The 16,126-nt window shown below is 42.3% G+C and overlaps 1 protein-coding gene across 6 annotated transcripts in view; it reads left to right on the plus strand.

Moving 5' to 3' along the window:
* Nucleotides 1-1,134: 1,134 nt before the first annotated feature.
* LOC140734261 (zinc finger MYM-type protein 3-like) overlaps nucleotides 1,135-16,126 on the plus strand; it is a 101,957-nt gene continuing 86,965 nt past the window's right edge. For all 6 annotated transcript variants that reach the window (XM_073057987.1, XM_073057988.1, XM_073057989.1 and 3 more), the window contains exon 1: nucleotides 1,135-1,211. The gene's annotated coding sequence lies outside the window, so the exon portion shown is untranslated. The remainder of the gene's footprint in view (nucleotides 1,212-16,126) is intronic.

Raw genomic sequence — 16,126 nt, forward strand, 5'->3', positions numbered from 1 at the left:
CTTCCAACTCCTAATATATACATATAGACCATTAAAATTCGGGTACAGAGGACTTCAAACCACGCAATGTATGCAATGCCACACAAAATCAAATTAGATTAAAATCATTACAAAGGAATAGATTTTTGATACAAATTAATGACAAATTTGGTATTACTTTATTTCCGACAAATAATCTTCTAGAGGAAGTCAGTAAGTTGTGCAGCATCAGTGGGAAGAAAGGAGTCCTGTTGCAGGGTTTCAGCCCGAAACATCGACACAGATCCTGCTCGACCTGTTCCTCGAACAGATTGTTTGTTGCTCTGGTTTCCAGCATCTGCTGTCTCTTGTGTCTATATTAGTATATTTACCTCTTTCCCAAATGATTTAGTGATTGGTTTGAGTTTGGCACGACTCTAATATTATTTAAGGATTTGCTTTGTTCGAGGTTGGGCTGAACAATGGTCGTTCTGAGGTCTGAATTTGCTGGCTGCATATACTGAGTGGCGAGTCTCGGCGCTGCACTTGTTTTGGGGACAGTATTTGAGGGCTGGTTAGCATAGAAAAAGTGAGACCCAGGAATTAACTGTACATTTGATTAAATCTTACCGTTCAACTGTGTTATTTTAAATTGACAACGTCTGCGAACAGTTTCCACGGTGATGCACTAATGAATACACAGCTTTACGCGGACACATGTATGCTTAAAAACTCTTTTAATGACGACCCACCAAAATGAACAAAAAAAATCTGCTGATAATGAAGGTATATGCTTTCCACACAATAAATGTTTGCTTTGCCCCCCGAAAAGTTTGCTACAGCATATATTTTACATTTTTTCCCCGTTGTGACCGACCGTCCGATATTTTTGTATTAAACATTCCCAGGTTATTTACCCCCCTCCCTCCCAAATTGGAGGGGCAAGGAAGGCCCCAAGGAACGCGCGCGGAACCACTTCAATGGTTCCGGTGGGGGTCAAGGTACCGCCCCCTCTCCCGCCCCCTGGTTGTCAATCAGCCGCAACGACCCGCCTCCTCCGCCTGGCCATGGGGGCGTAGCACCGCCCTCCCGTGCCCGGGCCATCAATCAAAGGCTGTGCCACGCCCCTTCCTCTGTCAATCAGGCGGGGCGCCCGGCTTCGCAGCGGTTGTTGGAAAGCGAGGGTATCGGATCCGAGTGGAACCGCCGATATCTGGAGCTGGGTGGTGGTGTTCTTTGCAGCCGTGGCGCAGGTATCTTTGCACTTTTTCGCTTCAATTTATGTCATAAACGGCCTCCAGGAATTTAAAATTGACTTTTCTGTTTACGTCATTAATTCTAGTGGCAATTGAAATGTGGGGGATTGAAGATGATTTTCTGGCATTCTTTCTTTAGGGCTGTGACTGTGCGCCTCACGCAGGGGTGGTTGAATGTAATAATGGCGGACTCGGGCAAATCTGAGTGAACAAAAAAAATCCGCGAGGTGTGCTCCGGTCGAATCGAAGGGGGTTGGGGAGGGGGAAGGAATCAGTTTACTGTATTATTTTTAAGTAATTGTGGGACGCATTTCTGTAAAGATTTCCGTGCAACAAATGGCTCGTCTCCGGGAGTAATTGCACAAACTACTAACGATGTGTGATATTTTTTGCATGGTTTGGGATAGTGTTTTGTTTGATGGTAGGTCTGTTTTTATACCTGGTAGCTGTGTTAAAATTAAAAACCCAACCTGCTGGATGGTCAAGGACATTCGGTCTGTTCATCTATCATTTTGATACTTCTGTTCATGGCCATTGAATTTATTTTTCTTTCTCGTTTCATGCATCAAAGAACTGGGGAGGCTTTATTTTGGTGGGGGGATGGATGGGAGGCGGTGGTGGCGGTTTGGGGCCGTCTCGCCCAGTCAGACGGTGGTTTGTATGGGAGGGGGTGGAATCGGTGAGAGAGGGTGAACTCGTGCTCTGAGGTGTGTGTGTGTTGTGTTGTGGGGGGGGGGGGGGGAAGGTTGGTTGGTTGGTGGTGGTGGTGGAGGGAATGTTTAGAAGATCCGTTCCAGGTTGAGAGTCTGGCCCGGGATCGCGGACCGGCCCGCCGCGCGTGTTTTTTTTCCCGGAGTGTCTCACTGAGCCCTGGTGGCTGCTGCATTCCAGCTCCCGCCGCCAATCACCGAGGGTCTGCCTGTGCTGGGAGCGCGGGGGGCGCCCGACCGCCCGCCGGCCGGCCGGCCGCTCGCTGCCGCTCCGTTCCGCTCCGCTCCCTGCAGCAAAAACAAGGGAGGGAGGCCGCGCACCGAACTGCACAGCCCGGGAGCAGGGATACAGCAGAGGGGAAAATGCCTGCTTTTATCATCCCGTACTTGGACGCCCTGCTGCGGGCACGAATGTTTGGTTGCTCCGTGCTTTTCAGGCGCTGTCTTACCGCTGGTGTTGAACTCAGGGAATTGGGTTGGGGGGGGTGGGGAGAGTGGTGGGATAGTTGAAGAAAGAAAGCTTTGCAGCCAAGCCCAGAAAGCGAGGCTTAAGTCTATTCTATTTAGAAGCTTCAGGATTTGCTTCAAGGGAAAATAATGGGCACCAGCGTTAAACGTTTATGCAGTGGGTTGAGAGTAGTATAAATCGGGGTACTCCGATTAGTCTTTACTGCATAGCACAATCTACACATTGCCATCATTTATTAACTAAAGGTAACTCTTCGTGATAGAAAGTGAAGGAAATCAACACCAGAGCATAAAATGTGAAACAGTAAAGGTTGTAAGTGCTCTGGAGGATAAGCAGCATTCGAGAGAGAAACGAGTAACATTTTTCGTCAATTACTCTTCGTGTTTTTACTCCTGTCATGTTTTGTGTTTTCTCTCCCCTTCTCCCGCCATTATTTCTTTCATTCCCAAAGGCTGGCATGTACTCCTTATTTGGAATGCTTCCTACTTTACATATACAAATACTCCCATCTATCCTGGTTGGATTACTAGAACTGTGCAATGGAGTAAACATACTCTAGCTCAGTCAGACGGTTAACAATGAGTTGAAATGTTTATACTTTTAAATTTTCAGCTTCTGAAGCATTTTGCTCCTGTTATGGTGCACTGTAGCTGCAGAAGGAAGGCAGGTGTACAAGATAGCTAATTTTTAAATTTTGGAATCTGATATGACATATTTGCCAGTTGTTTACATCACTGGCGGTGAGCCTTGGGGCACCTTGATGTGGTTTGTGAAGCATTCATCTGTTTGTGCAGACTGCAGATATTCCCTCATGTCTGAGTGAGAATAGAAGAAACCTTGCTCAAATGCCATATTACTTGATTGCATCTTGAGCATTTTAGTGACTGTTTTTACACTGTCTTTTCAAATATTATTGCTGGGTTTTTTGGGATGATAAAATAGTAATCATGAAGAATTATTTATTTGAAGTATGCTGAAGCTGGGTGATGTTTTGGTCACTCAGTATATCAAAAGTCTCAAATGCTGCTTGATTTAGCTGCAGCCTAGAACAGAATCTGAATCAGGTTTATTCTCACTGAGATAGGTTGGGAAATTTGCTTTGCAGTAGCAGGACAGTGAAAGACAAAAATTACCATATCATATGAAACAAATGGTGCAAAAGACAAAATGAGGCTGTATTCATGGACCATTTAAATCTTGATGGTGGAGGGGAACAATCTATACTTAAAACATTGAGTGGGTCTTCGGGCTCTTGTGTCTCAGTGGTATTAACATGAAGAAGGCATGTCTTAGATAATGGCCTTTTAATGATTTTCTGATTGAACACATCATTTTTATTAGCCATCCCATTGTCAATAACAGGTTTCATATATTGTCTCATTCATGGAATGTAACTGGTTTGAGCATTCATTGCTACATTTTGGACAACCAAACTTCTTTATGGACATGCTCTTGTCTTCAGATTATCCTGGAATCTTTATTTTCTCTACTGTCAGATCTCCATTATCTTCACTCTTACATTCAATGATGGATTCATTGACCAAATGGATTTTAATTTTGGTGGTGGTGTTGCTGCCCCTGACCCCAGCCCTTACGCAGCTTGCAGTCTTTTCTAGTTTCTGTCCTCAATTTGTGAGACCTTACTCCTGCTCTGCTCCCACATTGCCAGTAACTTGTTTTCAATCCACTCTCTCTCTCTCTCCTCGATTCTCCTATTAACTGGCAATGTTAAATGTTTCCCTAGTGACTATTTGTGCGTCTTCAAATATTAATTATTATTACTCAGAACCAGCCTGCTTCCCATCTTCTACCTCTCATTTCAATGTCCTGAATCCATTATCCCCTCACAAATCCATGTTCATTTTTCCTGGAATTCCTTGAGTGAATCCACACATAAGATGTCATTTTCTTCCAAGTTGCTAAATGTGGGAAGAAGTAATCTCAAACTATGTTCTTTCCAATCTTTTTCTTTATATCCTTTCAACATAGTCTTTGTTGAAACCTTCATTGTCAGGCAACTGGATGAGATCGGACTCGGTTGTGTTCTCCTCTAGCCAATCAAGAAATTGGCTGTAACGGTTACTTTTTTGCCAATAAACTTAACCTTGGTGACTTGCCTGTGTAAAGATCTGTCCTTATTTTATTTCTCATCCATCCGTTGAACCAGAGTAGATCATTAAATCTTCATGTGTTCACTACACTTTATACTACCTTGCCCTCTGCTAAATATTGGTAGGTCTGTAGACAGTTTTGTTAGGCCTTTGGTCTTCTCTTTCCTCTCTTCCCCCCCCCCCCCCCCCAATCAGTTCCCAGCTCCATCTTCTCCAGATGCATTAGATTTGCATGACATTTGACTTGGGATATGTAACTTTGCCTAGCTGGTTCCCCTTCTGTGGCTCTTGAGCCTAGCCATGCCTCAGAATGTGACACTAAAGCCCCGAGTCGTGTCTGTGTTTCCTTTAGAGCAGGGATTCCCAGCTGAGGGGCCACGGTCCGGATGCGTAACGGTATTGGTCCATAGCATAAAAATAGGTTTGGAGCCTCTGCTCTAGACTTTTGCAAAACATGGATGTCTCTTGTTCTGCAATCTGTAAACATGAGGTCATGCAATGTATCATGCTAACTTCATTTGGCTCCCCATCAAGGGATGCCTCAATTTCATTTCAAGCCCCATATCCATCCTAGAAAATCAGTTTCAATTTTTGGCACTTCAAACTCCTTGAACCTAAATATTCCATCAGGGATGGCTCTACTTCCAGCTGTCAAATTACCTGCCCTGACTAGAGCATTTACTTCACTCATGGAGTGATTTCGAGGCAACTAGATAGTATTGGTGTGTCATGGGCGACTCTAGGATGTTACTTAATTTATTGTAAAGTTGTGTATATTCTTATGGCTGGCAATGTCTATAATGTATTCATAGTTTAGAATTGATTTGGATCAAAACACATTATCCTTTTAGTTTGATGTGAGGTTGTCACTGAGCACAACATTGTTTATGCAGTTAATAGAGCCAGGCAGTCTTAATTACAGATTGCAATAGATTGAAAGCATTTGATTTTAACATCTGTTAAAGAACAGAAATGTTACAATATCATTTTATCTGTGGTGGGGGCCAGGTTACTTGGAGCCAAAATAGTTGGGAGATGAGATCTAGAAACCCAGAGACAGAGAATTCATTGTAAAATGTTTAGAGTCGTAGAGAAGTACAGCACAGAAACAGGCCCTTTGGCCCATCTAGTTCATGCCGAAACAATTTAAACTGCCTACTCCCATTGACCTGCACCAGGATTGTTGCCCTCAATATTCTTACTATATATGTACCTTTCTGAACTTCTGTTAAACGTTGAAATCGAGCTCACGTGCACCACTTGTGCTGACAGCTCATTCCACACTCTCACGACAGAATGAAGAAGTTTCCCCTCATTTTAAACTTTTCACCCTTAACCCATGACCTCTGGTTGTCGTCCCACCCAACCTCAGTAGAAAAAGCCTGCTTGAATTTACCCACTCTGCACCCCTCATTTTGCATATCTGTACCTCTCCCTATTTTGCATTCTAAGGAATACAGTCCTAACACATTCAATCTTGTAACTCAGGTCCTCCAGACCCTACAACATCCTTGTAAATTTTCTCTGGACTCTTTCAACCTTGTTTACAACTTTCTTGTAGATAGGTGACCAAAAACTGAACACAATACTCCAATTTAGACCTCACCGATATCTCCTACAACTTCAACATAATGTCCTATTTCCTGTACTCAGTGCATTGGTTTATAAAGGCCAGTGTGCCAAACACTTTCTTTATAACCTTATGTACCTGTGAGGCCACTTTCAATTAATTGTGTACTTGTATTCCCAGATCCCTTTGTTCTGCCACACTCCTCAAAGACCTACTGTTCACTGTAAACCTACCGTGGTTGGTCATGTCAAAGTGCAAAACCTCATACTTGTCTGCAGTAAATTCTATCTGCCATTTTTTAGCTAATTTTTTCAGCTGATGCAGATCTTGCTGCAAGCCATGATGGCCATCCTCACCCCGCCCCCAAAGTCTTGGTGTTATCGCAAATTTGCTGATCCAGTGAACCACATTATCTTCCAGATCATTGATAAAAATGATAAACAGTTAAGGACCCAGCACTGATCCCTGTTGTACTCTGCTGGTCACAGGCCTCCAGACAGAGGCATCCATCTGCTACCACTCTCTGGCTTCTCCCACAAAGCCAATGTATAATCCACTTTACCACTACATCCTGAATGCCGAGCAACTGAACCTTCCTGACCAACCTCCCATGAGGGACTCTTGTCAAGTGCATTACTAAAGTCCATGTAGACAGCATCCACTGCCTTGCCTTCATCTACTTTGCTGGTAACTTCCTTGAAAAGCTCTAAGATTGGTTAGCCATGACCTACCACACATGAAGCCATGCTGACTATCGTTAATTGGTCCATGTCTAACCAAATACTTGTATATCTGGTTTCTCAGAATTCCTTTCAATAACTTTTCCACAACTGATATCAGGTACACTGGCTATATTTTTCTCTTCTCTGTTTAGAGCCTTTTTTAAGCAGCAGAACAACATTGGCTATCCTCTAATCCTCTAGTAATTCAGTCACTAATGATGTTTTAAGTATCTCTACTAGGGTCCTGGCAATTTCTGCACTTGCCTCCTGTAGGGTCTGAGGGAACACCTTATCCACCCTGATTTGCCTCAAGGTGGTAGTAAACACCTCTGTAATCTGTACAGGGTCTATGAAGTTGATGCTGCTTTGCCTCACTTCTATAGATTCTGTATCCATCTTCCAGGTAAATACAGATGCAAAGAATGCATTTAAGATCTCCCCCATCTGTTTTGGCTCCACACATGGATTACCATTCTAGTTTTCCTGAGGTTCAGTTTTGTCCATTGTAATCCTTTTGCTCTTAACATATCTGTAGAATCTCTGAGGATTCTCCTTTACCTCGTCTGCTTGAGCAGCTTCATGCCTTCTTGTAGCCATCCTGATTTCTTTCTTAAGTAGTCTCTAGGAAAACTAGAATGGTAATCTATCTGTGGAGCCAAAACAAATGGGGGAGATCTTAAATGAGTACAGGGCTACGGTGGGAAACTTTGTCACATGGTGTGAGCAGAATCATCTGCAGCTTAATGTGAAAAGGACTAAGGAGTTGGTGGTGGACCTGAGGAGGGCCAAGGCACCGGTGACCCCTGTTTCCATCCAAAGGGTCAGTGTGGACATGGTGGAGGATTACAAGTATCTGGGGATATGAATTGACAATAAAGTGGACTGGTCAAAGAACACCGAGGCTCTCTACAAGAAGGGTCAGAGCCGTCTCTATTTCCTGAGGAGACTGAGGTCCTTTAACATCTGCCGGACAATGCTGAAGATGTACGAGTCTGTGGTGGCCAGTGCTATCATGTTTGCTGTTGTGTGCTGGGACAGCAGGCTGAGGGTAGCAGACACCAACAGAATCAACAAATTCATTCGTAAGGCCAGTGATGTTGTGGGGGTGGAACTGGACTCTCTGACGGTGGTGTCTGAAAAGAGGATGCTGTCCAAGTTGCATGCCATCTTGGACAATGTCTCCCATCCACTCCATAATGTACTGGTTAGGCACAGGAGTACATTCAGCCAAAGACTCATTCCACCGAGATGCAACACTGAGCATCATAAGAAGTCATTCCTGCCTGTGGCCATTAAACTTTACAACTCCTCCCTCGGAGTGTCAGACACTCTGAGCCAATAGACTGGTCCTGGACTTATTTCCACTTGGCATAATTTGCTTATTATCATTTAATTATTTCTAGTTTTATTTTGCTGTATTTCTACTCTATTCTTGGTTGGTGCAACTGTAACGAAACCCAATTTCCCTCAGGATCAATAAAGTATGTCTGTCTGTCATGCATTTCTTGTACTCAGTAAGCACCTTATTTGTTCCTACTTGCCTATACCTGCTATGCACTTCCTTTTTTTTCTTTTAACCAGGGCCTCAAAGGTTCCCTACGCTTGTTATCTTTACCTTTTGTTCTGGCAGGCACATACAAGCTTTGTAGTCTCAGAATTTTGGTTTTGAAGGCCTCCCACTTTCCAAGTATACTTTTGCCAGAAAAGTGTTTATCCCAATACACACTTGCCAGATCACTTCTGATTCAAAATTGGCCTTTCTGCAATTTAGAATCTCAACTCGTGGACCAGAGTTATCTTTTGCAAATTTGCTTTAAATCTAATGGCCTTGTGGTTACTAGATGCAAAGTGCTTTCCTACATAAACTTCTGTCACGTACTCTGTCCCAATTCCAAGTGTTGGTCCATGGCCTGAGCTTATCAGCCTTTCCTAGGATACTTCTTGCATTGAAATATATGCAGCTCAGGACACTAGTTGCACTATGCTTAACCTTTTGATTCCTGACTTTGAGGTCTTGCAAACATCTGCCTCCACAACCTCTCGAGCTGTTCCGGCAGTCTGGTTCCTACCCCCCTGTAACTCTGGTTTAAGTTTACCATGCAGTATTAATAAACCTTCCCGCTAGGACATTCGTTTCCCACCAGTTCAGGTGCTAACTGTCCCTTCTGTACAGGTCCCACCTTCCCTGGAAGAGAGCCCAATGAACCAAAAATATGCCCACTCCCCTACACCAGCTTCTTAGCTACCGGTTAATCTGTATAACCTTCCTAGTTCTGGCCTCACTAGCATGTGGCAGGGGTAGCAATCCTACAGTCACTACCCTGGAGATCCTGCTCTTTTAACTTAGCACCTAACTCCCTGAACTCCCTATGCAGAACCTCGTCATTCGTCCTTTCAATGTTTCTGGTACCTACATGGACCATGGCCTCTGGCTGTTTACCCTCCCACTTAAGAATGCTGAGGATTTGATCCAAGATGTCTCGGACCCTGGCATTGAGAGGCAACATACCATCCGGGAATCTCTTTCTTACCCACAGAGCTTCTGTCCATTTGCCTAACAAATAAATACTCTATCAGCATGCCTCTTTGTGATAATTGTGAATTAATTTTGACATAATTTGTCAGAAACATGCACTTAGTGACCACTTTGGTATACATGTTCACCTCATTAATGCAAATATCTAATCAGTCAGGCATGTGGCAGCATGTCAGTCCACAAAAGAATGCAGACATGGTCAATAGGTTCAGTCAGGGTGGTTAGAATATCTCCAGAAACTGCCGATCACTTGGGATTTTCATGCACAACAGTCACTAGAGTTTACAGAGGATGGTGCAAAAAAAAAAATCCATGAGCAGCAATTCTTTGGGCAAAAACACCTTGTTGAAGTGAGATATCCAAGGAGAATGGCCAGACTGGTTCAAGCTGGCAGGAAGGTGATAGTAACTCAACCACATGTTAAAACAGCAGTGTGTAGAAGAGCATTTCTGAACCCACAACTCATCAAACCTGAAGTGGATGGACTACAGCAGCAGCAGACCACAAGTATATATTCAGTTACCACAAAGGTTGTTCCAGTGGATTGACTGGGAAGGATGCTGACTTGATTTTTTAAAAATTGATTGAGCCTTAGTTTTTGTCTCGAGCTGGCAAGTGCACCTGAAACATTTCAGAGTATTTAATGGGAATGGTATAGGAAGTAATTTGTATGTGTGCAGTGGGATGCAATTGAGATGTTTATTGGTTTGATTAAAGTGAAATTTCCAGAGTTATATTGCGGCTGCTGCTGATTGCATTCATATGAGATGTTGTTCTGCCAAAGATTACTTGCAAGCCAAAATGTTGATTTTTTTTTAAATTCCAAGATTGGCAGCAGACCAATGCTTTAATTCATAATGTATTTATTTGGGTGTCAGGCCAGCTTGTGCTTGTTGATATTAGACTGGTTGTCCATGAGCGATGCACTTAAGATTCATAGAGTTACGCAGCAAGAAAACAGACTTTTTGGCCCAGCTTGTCCATGCTGACCAAGATGTCTACGCTAATTCCATTTACATGCATTTGGCCAATCTCCCTCAATCTTCCTATCTATGTACCTATCCAAATGTCTTTTAAAGTTTCTAATAGTCCTGGCCTCTGTTACTTATTTTAAAGCTTAGTCCATAATACCCACCACCCACTGTGTGTGGGGGGAGCACTTGTCCATGATTCATCCTGAGCAGCTGCATAATAGATGATCACAGCTGATTTATAGGCTCTTCCCAAGTATGTATGTACATGTGTACACGTACACACACCCACTACCACCACCACCACCTTGGATGATCAATCCAGTGAATGACTTGTGTTGGTCTGTTGGTCATGTTGGAGCATACTACAGCTTGATGCAGCCGATCCAACTGCTTTGTGGGGGAGATTCATAATCTAGGGTCTTTTCGCCATTGAAAAGCTGAGTTTACCAAGTAGTAGAGTCAATGATGTTAAGTTTAAAAAGCTGTGCCAATACTACCATGTAGAGACTTGAGCAATACTAAACGTATTGACCAGATGACACAATGTAATGGGTTTTACATTGTATTCTTGTGTGCATTTTTTAAATTATGAATAAAGTTTACATTTGAATTTCATAAGTTCAATTTTCTTACATTTGGCCCATTTTCCTGTGAATCTTTCCCATACATCTTTCGCAGATGCTGTGATTGTAAGAGAATCTTGAATGGACATTTTGAACTCACAATCTATCTCATTATGATTTTGCACTTTATCATTAACCTGCACTTCACTCTTTTGGCTCTTTATTCTGCATTGTTGTTACTTTACCTCATTCTAGCTCAATGCACTGTATAATCTGTGTAAAGTGTTTGCAAGACAAGTTTTTCATTGTATCTTGGTACATGTGACAGCAATAAACAAATGCTAATAAATATACCTGCCACTGCTGCCTCTTTTATCAGCTATTTCCATATACCCACCCATTTCTCCTCTGATCTTAAACCTATGCTTTCTAGTCTTATAACATAAGACAGGTTTAGAATTTTACCATTTTTTGCTCCATTATGACAATTATCCCTCTCAACCTCATTCTCCTGCCTTCTCCCCATAACCTTCAACACCCTTACTAATCAAGAATGTATCAGTTTCTGCTTAAATATACCCAGTGAATTAGCCTCCGCAGCCCTTTATGGCAATATATTGCACAGATTTACCACCGTCTGTCTAAAGAAACACCTCCTAATCTCTGTTTTAAAGGGATATCCTTGTATTCTGAGGCGATGCCCTCTGGTCCAAGACTCCCCTGTGTTGGAAACATTCTCTTCACATCTGATTTAGGCCTTTAAATATATGATAAGTTTCATTAAGATCCCCTTTATTCTTCTGAACTCCAGTAAGTATAGACTCCACAGCCTTGGGAAATCAAGACCTATTGACCCTAATAGAGTGTATGGCTTTTAGAGTGTAATGGAGCTTTTGGTTATACTATGATGTATGTTTTGGTTCTGGCAAAGATGTTAACCATATTAAGTTCTTATATTTTTGTCCTGTTATCTACAGACTTATTCAGTTATTCTGTGAGGTGCAAGTAAGCTGATTACTCATAGCTATAAGTTAGAAATGCCAAGATTGATGTTTTTTTGCTGCTAAATTAAACAGCTAACTTAAATTTAAATGTCAACTTGCTGATAGCCTTCATTTATGAGAGCGGTTCTACAGCTAAATCCTGATCTGCCGTTTTCTCTACCTTCTCCTTGGAAATGTTAACCACTTCTCAGCAAATTCAGCCTTGCATGTGTTTTGCACTTTTGCTTAGAAATAAAGGATTTTGCGTATTCACCTAGAAGATTATAAAGTTGCTAGTGCAAGCTTGTTTTACATCTGTATATCTCACTGAAGCACGTTTATATTTCTGTACCACAAGCTCTGTTTCAGGAAATGGTTTAACTAGATCTCATTGTATTGAATATAAGCACAAGTTGTCTGCCTAAGCAACTCACCATACAGTGCTGAAAAATCATCTTTCTCCTGTCCATAATAATCCTTAAATCATTTGCATTCTGTCTCTCCTCCTGGATGTGCATGAATGTCAGGAATGTGTTGATTACTATGACTTAGATCACCATTTTGACCTGTTACAGCTTTCATTTAGTTCTCTCTCTCTCCCCCCCAGTTAAGTTTCGTTTGCCATACTCTTAAAATGATTTTCTCCTTTATCACTGATTATACTTTAAGAAGGTTTCCTCCTCTTCCCTCAGTCTCATTCCCACTGAATGAACTAAGCCTTCTGGTACCGTGCTAACTGATTGTTCTCTATATTTACAAGTGGGTACCAGAACAGGGGCAAGGACAGGACCTTTTTGAGCCTGTTGTAACATTAGGTGCGATTATCTGCCATTTCAATGCCGGATGCTAGCTCTCCTCATGGTCACCTGATGATATTTGTTTCTAGAAATCTATCTGTTATCTTAAATATAATCATTGACTTTACCTCCACTCCAATGATATAAAACTCCACGTTCACACTCTGAAGAAATTTCTTATCTCAGTCCTTATCCTTGTCCTGAAACTGACCCCCTTGTTCTTGACCTCTGACCCAGACAGGAGCTTGTTATTTTATGTTTCACTAATGAAGTTGCATCTCATTCTTCCATAGCACAATTGAATAGAGGCATGTTTGACCCTCCAAGTATCATATTAATTGATTTCTGCTCCTTGTGCTCTTCCATTTTTAGGATCTACCTTCCACTAATAAGGTGTTACCTCTTTGCTACTTTTGCCTTTCTATTCAGTATCTCAAACGTAAGATCATAAGACATACTGTAGGAGCAGAATTAAGCCATTTGGTTCATCGAGTCTGCTCTTCCATTCCATCATGCTTGATTTATTATCCTTCTCAACCCCATTCTCCTGCCTTCTCTCCGTAACGTTCGATGCCCTGATTGATCAAGATCCTGTCCATTTCTGCTTTAAGTATACTTGGATGACTTGGCCTCCACGGCTGTCTGTGACGATGAAGTACACAGACTCACCACCCTTTGGCTAAATAAATTCTTCCTTATCTCTGTTCTAAATGGGCATCCCTCTATTCTGAGGCTGTGCACTCTGGTCGGAGACTCCCCCAGTATAGGAAATATCATCTCCACGTCCACTATATCTAGGCCTTTGAATATTCAGTGGTTTCAATCAGATCTCCCCTTGTTCTTCTAACTTCAGCAAGTACGAGCCCTGAGCTATCAAATGCTCCTCATATGTTAACCCTTTCGTTCATCGAACAGTACAGCACTGTACAGGCCATTCAGCACACAATGTTGTGCTGGCCTACACAGCCCATAACTCTTCATTTCTCTTCCACCCATCTGTCGATCTGAGAGTCTCTCAAATGCCCCAATTGTATTGTCCTCTCCCAGCACCGAAACTCTCCTCCACTCACCATCAACAGATGTCCTCAAATATTGGCCATGGCCACCCTGGGGAAAAGGCTCTAACTGTCCACTCTATCCATGACATTCATAATTTATATCACACCTTCTTCTGACTGCTCTCTGTCCCTTTTCAGGATATTGTCGGCGCATTCAGAAACATCTTGGACCCTAGCACCTGGGAGGCAATGTCCCATCCGTGTTTCTTTTTCGCGACCACAGAATTGTCTCTCTGTCCCCTTAAATACAGAGTCCCCGATCACTGCTACCACCTCCAGACCCTCTCCATTGCTAGCTAGCACGTCTTTTCTTGGATAAGGGGCCAAAAACTGCTTACGATACTCCCAAGCGTGGTCTGACAAAAGCCTTATAAAACCTCAGCATTATATCCTTGCTGTTATATTCTAGTCCTCTGGAAAAGTTTGCTAACATTGCATTTGCCTTCCTTGTCAATGACTTAACCTGCAAATTAACCTTTAGGGATTTCTGACGAGGACTCCCAAGTCCCTTTGCACCTTTGATTTTTGAATTTTCTCCCTATTTATAAAATGGAGTACAGCTTTATCCAGTCTACCAAAGTGCATGACCATATACTTTGTTGCACTATATTCCATCTGCCACTTCTTTGCCGTTTTCCCAATCTAAGTCCTGTAGACACCCTGCTTTCTCAACACTACCTGTCCCTCCACTGATCTTTGCATCGTCTGCAGACTTGGCCACAAAGCCATTGATTTCTTCATCCAAATCAGTGACATAATGTGAAAATGATCCCTGCAGAACAACACCTTTAGCCACAAGCCGACAACCAGGATAGGTCCCGACTCTTTGCCTCCTGCCAATCTTCTATCCATGCTTGTACCTCCTGCAATATCAGCCTGATGTGCCGCACCTTATCAAAGCCTCCTGAAAATCTAAATAAACAACATCCATTGACTCCCCTTTGTCCTGCTTGTTATTTCCTCAAATTATTCCAACAGATTTGTCAGGCAAGATTTCCACCTTAAGGAAACCGTGATGACTGGCCTATTTTGTCATGAGCCTCTAAGTACCCAGAAATCTCATCCTTAATAATAGACTCCAGCATCTTTCCAACCATTGAACTCAGGCTAACTGGCCTATAATTTCTTTTTTTCTGCCTCCCTTTCTAAAGAGTGGAGTGATATTTGCAATTTTCCATTCCTCTTGAACCATTCCAGAATCTACTGATTCTTGAAAGATCATTATTAATTTGTCCAGTCTCTTCAGCTACTTATTTCAGATCCCTTGAGCACAGTCCATCTGGTCCAGGTGGCTTATCTACCTCAAGACCTTTCAACTTCCCACAACCACCTTAGTAATAGCAACTAAACTCACTTGTCATCCTGACAGTCTTGAATTTCTGGCATTCTGCTGGTGTCTTCCACAGTGAACACTGACACAAAATATTTATTAAGTTTCTCTGCCATTTCTTTGTCCCCATTACTACCTCTCCAATATCATTTTCCAGCGGTCCGATATCCACTCTCACCTCTTTTTATTTATCTGAAAGAAACTTGCTGTATTGTCTTGGCTAGCTCACCTTTGTATTTCATCTTTTCTCTCTTTATAGCCTTTTTAAAAATTACTTTCTGTTGATTTTTAAAAGCTTCCCAATCCTCTACCTTCTTGCTAATATTTGCTATATTATATGCCATCTCTTTTGCATTTATGCTTTCTCTGAGTTTCCTTGTTAGCCACTGTTGCCTCATTCTCTCTTTAGAATACTTCATCTTCGGGATGTACGTTTCCTGCACCTTCCAGATTGCTCCCATTCCTGGTTTGCAATCATCCCCGCTAGTGTCCCCTTCCAGTCAACATTGGCCAGCTTCTTCCTCATGCCTCTATAATTCCCTTTACTCCACTGTAATGCTGATATATCTGCTTTCATCTTTTCAAAATGCAGGGTGAATTGCATCATGATTATGCCTCACAATGAATTTCTAATCAAATCTATGTCTTTACGTAACACCCAATTCAGAATTGCTGTTCCCATAGTGGGCTCAACCACGAAGCCATTTTACAGGCATTCTACAAATTCAATCTCTGGGATCTAGCCCCAACCTGATTTTCCCAATCTACCTGCATATTGAAATCCCTCATGACTATCACAATATTGCCCTTTTTGCTTGCTTTTTCTATCTCCCTTTATAGTTGTAGCCCACATCCTGGCTACTGTTTGGAGGCCTGTATATAACTCCTATCTGTGTTTTAATACCCTTTAAATTTCTTAGCTCTACCCACAAGGATTCAACATCTTCGGATCCTATGTCACCTCTTTCTGAGGATTTGATTTCAAGTTTTTGTTAAACCAACAGAGTCACCTCTGACTGTCTGCCTGTCCTTTTATGCTAGGCTCCTAACTATAATCTTCTTTCAGCCATGACTCAGTGATGCCCACAG

Source organism: Hemitrygon akajei, chromosome 10 (genome assembly GCF_048418815.1).
Source record: "Hemitrygon akajei chromosome 10, sHemAka1.3, whole genome shotgun sequence".
Classification (NCBI taxonomy): Eukaryota; Metazoa; Chordata; class Chondrichthyes; order Myliobatiformes; family Dasyatidae; genus Hemitrygon; species Hemitrygon akajei.